The sequence below is a fragment of the Staurois parvus genome, unplaced genomic scaffold (genome assembly GCF_062004578.1).
Source record: "Staurois parvus isolate SC_StPar_1 unplaced genomic scaffold, SC_StPar_1.0 ptg000195l, whole genome shotgun sequence".
In the NCBI taxonomy this organism is placed as follows: domain Eukaryota; kingdom Metazoa; phylum Chordata; class Amphibia; order Anura; family Ranidae; genus Staurois; species Staurois parvus.
The window spans coordinates 6638195-6650971 of NW_028317991.1; the positions used below are offsets into that span (position 1 = coordinate 6638195).

The window sequence follows — 12777 nt, forward strand, 5'->3', positions numbered from 1 at the left end:
TGAATTTTTAAAAATCTGAAAGCATTAAAAACACACTGATCTTTATTTTTTGTAATGCTGTCAAGTGCAGAGAAGGGATCTGGGGTCTCGTAAACATTTTAAGTGACAGCATAAAAAAAAAAACCGACAGTGCCCCCATGCTTGCGCACAAAGGTGAACACACGTATTGGTCCCGCACGCACACCACAGCCATTGTCCCACACATGAGGTATCGCTGAGATGGTCAGATCATGGACAGTGATTCTAGCACCAAACCTCCGCTGCCAATGTGAAGGGCTAACCTGTAAAATGCTTTTAATGCGTCGCCTATGGATAGTAACATTTAAGCCGTCTGTCGCCGTTGCGCAATTTAAAAGCGTGACATGTTTGGTATCTATGTACTCGGCGTAACATCACCTTTTATATTTTACAAAACAATTGGGTTATGCTGTGTTTTTCTGCAATAGGTGTATTTGTATCCCAAAAAGTGCTTTTAAAAAACCTCTGCGCAAATAACGTGCGACAAACAAATGCAAAACCCACCAATGTATTCTCTAGGGCCTCTGCTTTCAAAAAATATATGATGTTTGGGGGTTCTAAGACATTTTCTGATTTTAAAATGTAAACAAAGTATCAGGAATGGCCTGGAGCTGAAGGTGGCTTGAGTGAGGTGATGGGGCCTTCCTCCATATGGCCCCCCGCTCCCCCATACTATGAAGTCCCTCTCCCCCCCCCACAAACACTCGTACCTGAGGCACGACAAGCACAGGACCCCCGTCTACTCCTCTCCTCCCGTGGCTGGTCTCCGCCCTCCTCCTCTTCCCCCGTTCACTTCATCAACCATCAATCCTTTCCACGCACCGAGAAAACGTGGCGTCATTACGTTCTACTGGCACGCTGCCACCAGGAAAGGAATATGATTGGGCGGGGTATCGGCTGACGCGCCCACACGAACTTGGGACGCATTGTTTGCGGTTCACGCTGAGCACCCCCTGCTGGCGATGGGCGGTACTACAAGGGAAGCCGGAAGTGGTAGGGCGGCCGGTGGTGGTGAGTATGTGCTGGGGGTGATAGGGGGCCACGACTGAGGGGTGCAGGGGCAGTTGATGTCTGTGTTTCGGTCCCAGCACCCTCTCTATACATTGTGTTTGCTCCTAATCCATCTGACTTTTTTCTTACCAAGCTTTCACATTTGAAGTAGAACTGAAGGCAAAGCTTTTGTTTTTCATTTTTATATACAGTGTGGGTTATAAATTATCAGGTTTTTGCATCTGTGCCCTATTAGGGGGATTTCCCTGCACTTCCTGTCCCATAGCCATAACAGGAAGTGAATGGAAATCCCCCCGAAAGTGATGGAATCCCTGGTTGTCACCAGAACCAGTGTCCCCATAGGAAGATTTCCTCTCTATTCCTGTTCTGGTGACAACCCAACATTTGAGATTTCTTTGCTATGTCGGTGACAACTCTCTCCAGGACAAATAGGGCGAATCTCCCTAACAGGGACACAGCAATAAAAACCTGACAGGGGTTCTAATCCCTCTCCTCTCTATCCAAAACTAAAAAAAAAAATTGTGGTTTTAGTTCTACTTTAAGCTGGCCATACACTATACACATATCTCTGTACAATGACCGTTAGATTTACCAAAACTTTGTATTTGTTACACCACCTGCCTGGAGTTTGCATGTTCTCCCTGTGTCTGCATGGGTTTCCTCTGGGTACTCCAGTTTCCTCCCACACTCCAAAGACATGCTGGTAGGTTAATTGGCTCCTGTCTAAATTATCCCTAGTATGTGTATGTATGAATGTGAGTTAGGGACCTTAGATTGTACGCCCCTTGGGGGTTAGGGACTGATGTGAATGTACAATAAAATTTGTAAAGTGCTGCTTAAATTGATGGCGCTACAGTGGATATAAAAAGTCTACACATTCATCTTAAAATGTCAGGTTTCTGTGATGTAAAAAAAAATGAGAAAGATAAATCATTTCAGAACTTTTTCCACCTTTAATGTGACCTATAAACAGTACAACTCAGTTGAACAACAAACTGAAATCTTTTAGGTGGAAGAAAGTAAAATAAAAATCTAAAATAATATGGTTGCATAAGTGTGCACACCCTTAAACTAATATTGAAGCACCTTTTGATGTGATTCTAGCACTCAGACTTTTTGGGTATGAGTCTATCAGCATGGTACATCTTGACTTGGCAATATTTGCCTGTTCTTCCTTCCAAAAACACTCCAAATCTGTCAGATTGCGAGGGCATCTCCTGTGCACAGCCCTCTTCAGATCACCCCACAGATTTTCGATGGATTCAGGTCTGGGCTCTGGCTGGGCCATTCCAAAACTTGAATCTTCTTCTGGTGAAGCCATTCCTTTGTTGATTTGGATGTATGCTTTGGGTCGTTGTCATGCTGAGAGATGAAGTTCCTCTTCATGTTCAGCTTTCTAGCAGAAGCCTGAAGGTTTTGTGCCAATATTGACTGGTATTTGGAACTGTTCATAATTCCCTCTACCCTGACTAAGGCCCCAGTTCCAGCTGAAGAAAAACAGCCCCAAAGAATGATGCTGCCACCACCATGCTTCACTGTAGGTATGGTGTTCCTTTGGTGATGTGCAGTGTTGTTTTTGTGCCAAACATTTCTTTTGAGGTTATGGCCACAAAGTTCACCAGTTTCATCAGACCAGAACACATTTTCCCACATGCTTTTGGGAGACTTCAGATGTGTTTTTGCAAAATCTAGCCGGGTTTGGATGTTTTTCTTCATAAGAAAAGTCTTCCGTCTTGCCACTTTACCCCATAGCCCAGACATATGAAGAGTACAGGAGATTGTTGTCACATGGACCACACAGCCAGTACTTGCCAGATATTCCTGCAGCTCCTTTATTGTTGCTGTAGGCCTCTTGGCAGCCTCCCAGACCAGTTTTCTTCTCGTCTTTTCATCAATTTTGGAGGGACGTCCAGTTCTTGGTAATGTCACTATTGCGCCATATTTTCTCCACTTGATGATGACTGTCTCCACTGTGTTCCATTGTCTATCTAATGCCTTGGAAATTCTTTTGTACCCTTCTCCTGACTGATACCTTTTAAAAATGAGATCCCTCTGATGCTTTGGAAGCTCTCTGCGGACCATGGCTTTTGCTGTAGGATACGACTAAGAAAATGCCAGGAAAGACCTACTAGAACAGCTGAGCTTTATTTAATCAGAGGGTTAATCAGAGGCACTTTCAATGATGGCAGGTGTGTACTGACTCCTTTTTAACATGATTTTGAATGTGATTGCTTCATTCTGAACACAGCTACATCCCCAGTTATAAGAGGGTGTGCACACTTATTCAACCACATTATTTTAGCTTTTTATGTTTACTTCCCCCTAAAAGATTTCAGTTTGTTTTTCAATTGAGTTGTACAGATTATAGGTCACATTAAAGGTGGAAAAAGTTCTGAAATGATTTATCTTTGTAATTGTTTTACATCACAGAAACCTGACATTTTAACAGGGTGTAGACTTTTTATATCCACTGTATATAAGTACCTGCATGGGTTACTTTCACACTGATCCACTGCAAAAACGCTCTTTTGCCGTGTGTTTTTAACAACTTGCCCTCCGGAAGATTTACCCCCCTTCCTGACCAGGCCTATTTTTGCGATACGGCACTGCGTTACTTTAACTGACAATTGCGTGGTCATAAACGAAATTATATAATTTTTTCCCATACTAATAGAGCTTTCTTTTGGTGGTATGTGATCATCTCTGTGTTTTTTAGGTTTTGTGCTATAAAGCAAAAAATACTAACAATTTAAAAAAAAAAAACAATATTTTTGACTTTTTCTTATAAAATATATCCAATAAAAATATTTAAAAAATTAAATTTCGTCAAAAAATTTAGGCCAAAATGTATTCTGCAACGTCTTTGGTAAAAAAAAAATCCCAATAAATGTATATTAATTGGTTTGTGTTAAAGTTATAGCATCTACAAATGGCGGTATATATACAGGAAGTTTAAGCTGGACTGCGTTGGGCATTCTGACACTGGGTGGGGACTGACTAACTGCCACTGACATCTCCAGTGACAATTCAATGCTAATGAAAAGCACTGACACAGTACTAATGGCACTGGGCAGGAAGGGGTTAACATCTGGGGTGATCAAAGGGTTAACTGTGTGCTGTTTTTACTAGGGAACATACTGCTTTCTATCCCTCTGCTTTGCAGAGAGATAGATAGCAGCATGTCCCCACTGACAGGAAAGAGATCTGTGTTGTTTACAACTCTCCCGTCAGCTTCTCTACCTATCTTCCAAGATCCAGCCATGAATTGCTGGCTGGGACGCGGTAATTGGCATCTTCCGGAGCCAGTGACAGTGAGGGTAGGGCAGGGTGCGTCCCCTACCTGGAAATGCGAAATCACACATATATACTGTATATGTGTGTGTGATTTTGCACAGAGTAGCCACGCTGTAACAGTACATCTGTTATGAGGCAGTCTTTAAATGGTTAAAGGACATATGTCTCAAAACCTGCACCAAAAACGCATTCCAGGTGCGTTTTTGAGGCGGTTTCAATTGATTTCAATATGGAGGTGCATTTTTGGTGTGTTTTTTTAACTAAAAAAAAAATGCGCCAAAATGCTGCAATACACCGCAACGGAAGCGCAACACCCCAGTGTGAAAACATACATAGACATACATAGGGAAGCATTTTTTCATGAGCTTCTTTTAGGCTTTTTTTTTTTTTTTAACACAAAATTGCTTCAAAAACTCCTCAGTGTAAAAGGGCACCAACAAAAAAAATTGAAAGAACTTGGTCAGTCATTGGCTAAATATGGGCATGTGACCATTTAAGGGTACCAATGTCGCCAGCATCCCACCACTTTGTTTACACGTGCTGCCAGCTGTGTCTTTCCCTGCCCTGCAGCATACGTAAACAATGGGTGGGATCAGGGGCAGACTGACAACTCATGGGGCCCCCGGGCAATAGGGGATCATGGGGCCCCTGTGTCCTTGCCCACACTAAAAAAAAAAGCCTATAAAAAGGTACCAGGGGCATTTCATGGGGCCCCCTACTGACCCCGGGCCCTCGGGCAGTGCCCGAGTTCTTGAATGGTCAGTCCGCCCCTGGGCGGGATGCTGGTGAAATCGCTGCTCTTATTGGCTGATCAGAGTTTTAAAAAAGCGCAATTTAGATGTTTGGATTGAGATGAGTTCAGAGGACACCTGAGATCTTCCCAAGTAGGAATGAGCTTGGGCATGTTCAGATCCTGGTCCAAACCCGCCAGAACGAACCTTCCAGGAAGCTGCTGTCACCTGAACTGGGCCAGTCATCTGTGGCCGGGGCATTCCTTGCCTCACAGCCTCATGTATACAACAGGAGTGTATACCTGAGGAATTGGGAATGCCTAGACCGCTTATCCTTGGCTCATTACAGGTGACAGCTTCCTGGCCAGCTCACTCATATGGGTTTGGGCTAGGATCCAATCACTCCTGATCTCATCCCTAATCTTTGCTCTGTGACATGGATTGCAATAAGGGCTCATTCACACTAGCGGTTGAAGAGCCGTAAAACCCGCAGCTGAGACTCATTTTTACTGCCCCCCAAACACTCTCCTTTCAGCTGCAGAGGCAGTAGCCAGGGGTGTACACTTGCCGCATCCATGGCAGGAATTATACCCCTTGTCACTTTCAATGGATGTATTGCCCAACCGGCGCAATCCCTTCAAGTGAATAGGGCCCCTCTGTAAGCAGCCCACAACCACATGCAATGCATGCTGTTGCAGTGCACTAGTACGAGGTTCAGGGGGTTAAAGCAGGTTGTAAGAAGGTGACACATGCTCTCTGAAGAACAATCCAAATGCAGATCGTTCCTCAGAAACCAAAGCTAGTGTGAACGAGCCCTAAAGAAACAGCTCAGAGTCAGAAAATGTTATTCTGGTTGCATCCTGCTTATCACTTAATAGTAAATGATCAATCTATATCCCTGGACTAAATGACCCAATACAACGCTGTATCAGGGAATACCCGGATCACCGGGGACACTTTTACCGTGCGTAAAGATGGGCTGTAGAGATATATTATGACATGCCTAACAGGGTCTCCGATCCACGTGTTACCCCGCTGTCCGACCTTACACGTTCCATACTCTAAGCTTTATAACTACCTTTCTGGCTTGGCTAATACTTGGGGATGTGCTCCACCTTAATTTTCTAGTTCCTATACACGCTGCCTCCGCGTAACCTCTTACTTCCCCCCCTCCCCCATATACCTTTTTTAATTTTTTTTTTTTTTTTTCTCCCTTCCTCCATATCCCCCCACCATTTTATCCCGCATCTCTTTTTCGTCCTGTTCTTCTCTCCGACCTCTCCTTTTTCACACCTCCTTATCATTCCTTCATCACCAACCAGAATAGAGCACCTACCTTTACACAGATATGACTCACCTCAACTGTATCATATACTTAAGTTATGAATAAGTAAGCCATGACATCCACAACATTCAGTGCCCTCCATACCCTAATCTTCATACCACTCCATCATAAATATATGCTGAGGTTCAAGACATGATAACGCACACCTACATTGCTGGATTCTCTTTCCTCTGCGTATCCATTGGTTGTAGTGTATGTTTGATGTACTGTTCCATTCCACATGGCCTTGTTTTACAGTTTACAATAAGTCCCGTCTGCGAAACGGGAGACAACGTGTCATGTCTATGTTCTGACTGTGATCTATAGCTGTATATGCTCTATATGCTATCTTGTCTGCTCTTCTACTAATAAAATATTTTTTTTTGGAAAATGTTATTCTGGTTGCAGAAAGTATTCTTTCTCCAACTGTCATTTTCCAGTTCAGTTATATCCCGGTCACACAGGGTGCGACTTGCCATGCGATGCGAGTTGCAAATCGCATGGCAAGTCGCACTTTATTGTCCGCACCTTATTGTCACATGGTTGGAGTCGCACCAACTTCTAAAGTAGTGCATGAGTTATCTTCAAAACCTTTCCTAAAATTTATATACATACAGTAAGTGCCTCAGATTTCCTCTGACATGCCACAGACATCCAGGCAACTAATGTTTTCAAACTGATGTCTTTTAAAGTGGTTGTAAATCCTTACATATACCCAGTGAAGTGACTGGCCGCAGATGATACACAGAGATGAAACAAGTCCTGCTACATCAGTTGTACCTATTAATCTGCAGTCTTCTACATCCGTTCAATGTCCAACATTTATAAAGCTTCTCTGGGCTTTCAGAAAGCAGAGGGCAGGGAGCTGAAATGATACACTGCAGGGTTCAGTGATAGCTGATTAGAGAGAAGAGACACCCCTTCACCCTCCCCCCCTCCACACAGCACACAGGAACAGTGCTGAGGATGTCAGTCACAGGATGTGTGCTATAGCTCCATCTCCTGTCACCTTTTTTTCTTTTGGTGTCAAAAAAACTTGTCAGAAGTGATTCATATAGATAGCAGAGGAATGAGGCAGCAGAGAGAAAGGTCACTTAGTGCTGTAGATTGAGACAAGTATACACTATAGAGGGATATTCTTTGTCCATATTTCATGTCTGAGGTTTACAACCACTTTATTTATTTTTTTTAATATATCTTTATTGAGGTTTCCAATACAAACATAATAAACAACCTAATATACATCACATACACAAGTTCAAAAGAACAACATCTTATCCCCTGCCCCTCCCTACCCCCCCCCCCCCTAAAACCTCTAACCAGATCTTAATTGATTAAATTCTTACTCATCTTATCTATCAATATCTATGTCTCCATCCTTCTCACAACCTCTCGTTCTTTCAAGTTCCCCATCAATCTTCCCTGTCCTTTTCCCCTCTAAACTCCATACCAGTTATATCTTCTCGATGTTTTAAAGTCCAACCAACTACTTCATATTTTCCTAAATTCTTCCATTTTATCCTCCTCCATAGGACACAGTTCCTCCATCCTAAAAATATTTTCCACTCTATTTAGTCAATCATTTATTCTTGGTGGCTCCGGGGCTCGCCAGAACTTGGGAATCAAGCCCTTAGCTGCCCTGATTAAATGATATATTCCCCTGTTTGTATACCATTTGCATACAGGCTCTAAATAAAATAGACATGCCCACTGGTCCATTTGTATAATAATCCCACTGATTTCCTGGATACAATTAATGACTTATTTCCAAAAATCCTGTGTTTTCGGACAATCCCACCATATATGTGCCATTGTACCCTTTTTCCCACAGCCTCTCCAACATAAAGGTGAAACGTCCATTTGCTGTTTATGTGCCACACATGGTGTAATATACCATCTTGTCAAACATTTATAATTCATTTCTACTGTACTCATGTTTGTTACCCCATGTGTTGTTAATTTAAATATTTTATTCCTTTGTTGTTCATTCAATTCTGTTCCAAACTCCTTTTCCCATTTTTCCAAGAACCCAGGAGGATCAGCTCCTTCCATATCTATCAGGATCTTATATATCCTAGAGGTGGCTTGTTTTGGAACTGTATTAACATTCAGCATATTTTCAAATGGGTGCATATCCTCCAAGGTCCCTAGTGGTTGAGGGAGCGATGAAACAAAATGTCCTAATTGTCCATACCGCCATTCATCTAATGTGAAAAACAAATCGTTTTTTCTCTTTAACTTTTGGTATGTGTGTAACTTCCCTTTGTGTAAAATATCTTTCAAACGTGCATTTTTATATTTAATCCATTTGCCATAAATTGTATACTTCCCAGGAGGAAAGTGCTCCGTACCCACTAAAGGAGTCAAACCGGAGTTATATTTCCATCCTTTCTGCTTATAAATTCCATCCCACACACCTAACACTTTTTTGTTAAAGGACTAGTATTCTCATCTAGTGTACAAAATGTATGTGGTATCCATATAATCTTCCCTAGCTGTGCTTTACTTAGTGTTCCTTCCATATTTACCCAACCCTTCCCTTGTGAATTAAATGTCCAGTCTACTATAACACCGCTAAATAATGTTTCCTAAAATTAGGCAACCCCAATCCCCCATTCCTTTTTACCCTACACAATACATCATAACTGATTCTCGGTTTCTTATTTGCTCATATAAAAATGAGTATCAGCCTCTTTATTACCCCGAAGAAGGACAATGGCAAGTTTATTGGAAGTTTATTGGAAGCATGTGAAACTTATAAAGAATCTTTGGTACTATCATCATCTTTACCACATTTATACAACCTATCCAGGAAGCTCCTCCTTTTGAAAGTCTCCCCAACTCACTCTTTATTTCATTAAGGGGATAAAATTTGCCTGGTATATGCTTTTCATTGAAGGAGTTAATTTTATTCCCAGGTACCATATTTCCTATTTCCTTTTCCTTCCAAGTAAATGAAAATTCTTTTTTGGCAACTCAATTTCTCTTGCTTTGGAATGTTAACATTTAAGATCTCTGACTTTGCAGGGTTTATTTTCAGATTTGACAGTTTGCCATATTGTTTTAATAGTCTCATTAAATTAGGCAACGTTATTGTAGGATTTACTATATAAAATAAAATATCGTCTGCATATGCTGCCACCTTATGCTCCACTTCCTCTACCTTTATTCCCACTATATCTACACACCGTCTTACCCTTGCCAAGATGGGTTCCAGTGACAATCCAAATAACAATGGAGATAGTAGGCATCCCTGTCTGGTACCATCATGCATTTTAAAAAACTAGGAGAGGGATCCGTTGACCTTGACCGTCGCTGTTGGTCCGTTGTAAAACCCTCTTATCTACTTCAATATTTTGGGCCCTAATCCTGAAACTTCTAACGTATCAAACATAAATCTCCAGTTGACCTTGTCAAAAGCTTTCTCGGCCTTTATCGATAGAAATATTGTCAGCAGTTTCTGTCTCTTTACTCTTTGTAAGAGGTACAGTGATCTCAGACCATTGTCCTGCCCCTCTCTTCCCTTGATAAATCCTACCCGATTCAGGTGTATCCACTCCGGCATCAGCTCCTTCAATCTAGTTGGCAAAACCTTAGAAACAATTTTATGTCAACGTTTAATAAGGATATGGGTCTATAGCTAGCACACTGTGATCTATCCTTGCCTTTTTTGAGTATAATAGTTATATGTACTTGCAATGATTCCTCCCTCATTTGCATCCCTTCTCCTATTTCATTCATATAGCCACACATTTTGGGGATCAAAAGATCTCAAAATTTTTTTGAATAACCCAACGTATATCCATCCGGACTAGGGCTCTTTCCTGAGGTTGTGTTTTTTAAGGCCAAATTAATTTCCTCTAGAGTAATAGTTCTTTCTAGGGCCTCTAGTTTTTTCTCTGCTATTCTTGGCAACTCTACCTCCTTTAAATATTTCTGCCTTTTTCTCTTCATATCATCCTCTATTTTTTTTTTTTTTCGGTTTCTCGGGCTCACATCATAAAGCCTGCTATAATGTTCTTGAAACCTGTTAGCAATATCAGTGGTGGAATACACCAGTTCTCCTTTACCAGTTTGAATTTTATATATAAAGTTTTTGGATTTCTTTTCCTTTAACCTCCTCATTAAAATTTTTCCAGGTCTATTCCCCAACTGATATCTCATTTTGATACCCAATTAAATATCTTCCTCAACTCCTGTTCCTCTCTTATTTTTTTTATGTAACTGTTCTAAATTATATAGGTCCTCTGTCACCCTCTTTATATTTTCCCCCCGTTCTTTCTTTTTTTTGGCCCCTATCACTATTCCCCTGATATATGCCTTATGGACCTCCCACACCGTGGCTACAGAGACCTCCTTGGTCTCATTAAGCTAAAAAAATTGCTCAATTTTCTGTCTAATCTTTCTTTCTATTTTAGGATCTTGTATAAGCATCTCATTTAGTCTCCCAAGTAGTTATTTTGTCCTGCTCCATTCCAACCCAAAGTCTTATTGTGACAGGAGCATGATCAGAGATAGGCATGACCTCTATATTGGAGCTAATCAGCAACTCAAGTTGTCTACGTTCGATCAAAATATAATCCAGTCTTGAGTACGTTCCATGTACTGGTGAGAAGAAGGTGTAGTCTTTGACTCATGGAGAGTAAAACATCCAAGAGAAAGTCAATTGATGTAGTAATCTCTTCAATGATTTTAATTTCCTACCACCTTCTCTCAACGTACCAGATGACGCATCCAAATTTGGATCTAGACACAGATTAAAATCTCCTGCCACAACCAGATTACCCCTTTTATATTCAGAGATTTTTCTTAACGTGCCCTCCAGGAATATTACTGGATTTTTATTCAGACAATAGATGTTAACTATTGTATATTCAGTTTTCTGTAGTCTTCCCTACAAGAATAAAAACTGACCTCTGAGTCTGCCAGTCTGCCCTCTGGGGTGAAGCTAATACTTTTTGAAAACCCACTTGCTACCCCTTTAGCCCTTTTTATGGGGCAATCAGCATAATACCATGTTGGATAGTACTTTGAATATAGTTTCACATTTGTATCCTAAGTTATATGTGTCTCCTGTAGAAACACTACATGTATGGAATGTTGGTATATTTCCCTGAGTATCTTAAATCTATGGGAATGTAATCCTTTTACATTGCAAGTCATAAACTTAATCAATCCCATTTCTGATTTTCGTTCTCTATATTATCCAGTTGCCCAACACAGGGACACAGATATGAGCAACCCAAGACAGAACCCTCCCCCCACAGCCCTCCCTCCATCTCTACCCCTCCACCCCCACTCCCCACACCCCTTGAACCTTTGTGTCCAACATATTGCCCTGGAATCTGTTGTGGATATTTTCTACTAGTGATTCCTAATTTGGAATGAGACTCGGAACACTCACGTCCCCTTCAATCCCTAGTTCGTAACATTAGATTGGAGTTTGACAGCGTGTCTGATCTCCAGGCTGCCCGCTTGAGCAAGTTTTTCTTTACCTCTCCAACCCTCCCAACCGTCATCACACCTAGGCTGGCAGGGACCGAGGGCAGGGAATTCAAGGCACAGCCAGAGAGAAAAAAAAAAAGAAGAAAGGGGAGCGAGGGGGGCAAGAAGTAGGAATGGGGCCCCCTACCCCAAGACTATGGCTGGGAGCTCCTCTCCCACCTTGTCCCCAAACCCCCTCCACTCTCTGATTTTCCACACCGTATCCCGAACTCCCTACTTCGTCTTCCTGCCCCCCACCCGTCATTAACATGAAGATGCTCTGACCATCCTTCAAGTTCTATTTTTTGTAAGTCTAGTTTCTTGCAGAAATCACTGAAGTCTTCAGGAAACCTCAGTCTTGCTGATTTACCATCTTTCCAACCAATCAGACATGCAGGAAAGCCCCAATTATATTGAATTCTTTTCTCTTTCATTTGTTCCAATAACGGTTTCAAAGATCTTATGCTTGCCAGTGTCTCTGGGGAGATGTCAGCAAAGATATGCAGCATTGTTTCCTCATATTTTATTTCAGTAATGTCCTGTATACTTTTCCATAGTCTGTCTCTATCTGCATAATGATGAAATCGGACTATGACGTCTCTGGGTCTGTCCCCCAGTACTCCTAAAGGCCTTCTAATCCTGTGTGCTCTGTCAATTTGGAGGTTTTCTGACACTGGTGTACCCATTATTGGGTTACGCACTCTCTTTATTTTCTCCTCTAGATCTTCTGCCTGATCTTCTGGTAGGCCCCGAATCCTTAAGTTATTTCTTCTATCGCGGTTCTCCTGTTCCTCTAACTTATATAAGAGCTTTCTCTGTTCAATTCGCATCTCCTCTACCTGCATTGTTGATTAATTGGGTATGTGTTTCTAATCTCTCTTCTACCTCTTCCACTCTAGTTAGTATCCGACCCAG

At 41.7% G+C, this 12777-nt stretch overlaps 2 protein-coding genes across 8 annotated transcripts in view; one reads left to right on the top strand and one right to left on the bottom strand.

The window, feature by feature from the left end:
* TTC3 (tetratricopeptide repeat domain 3) overlaps positions 1–848 on the bottom strand; it is a 192774-nt gene extending 191926 nt beyond the window's left edge. For 2 of the 3 annotated variants that reach the window (XM_089677912.1, XM_089677911.1), the window contains exon 1: positions 729–832. The gene's annotated coding sequence lies outside the window, so the exon portion shown is untranslated. Of the gene's footprint in view, positions 1–728 lie in introns of all 3 variants that reach the window. The other variant, XM_089677913.1, reaches the window with a different exon arrangement.
* A 65-nt stretch (positions 849–913) lies between these two features.
* PIGP (phosphatidylinositol glycan anchor biosynthesis class P) overlaps positions 914–12777 on the top strand; it is a 57880-nt gene continuing 46016 nt past the window's right edge. For all 5 annotated transcript variants that reach the window (XM_089677918.1, XM_089677917.1, XM_089677920.1 and 2 more), the window contains exon 1: positions 914–1029. The gene's annotated coding sequence lies outside the window, so the exon portion shown is untranslated. The remainder of the gene's footprint in view (positions 1030–12777) is intronic.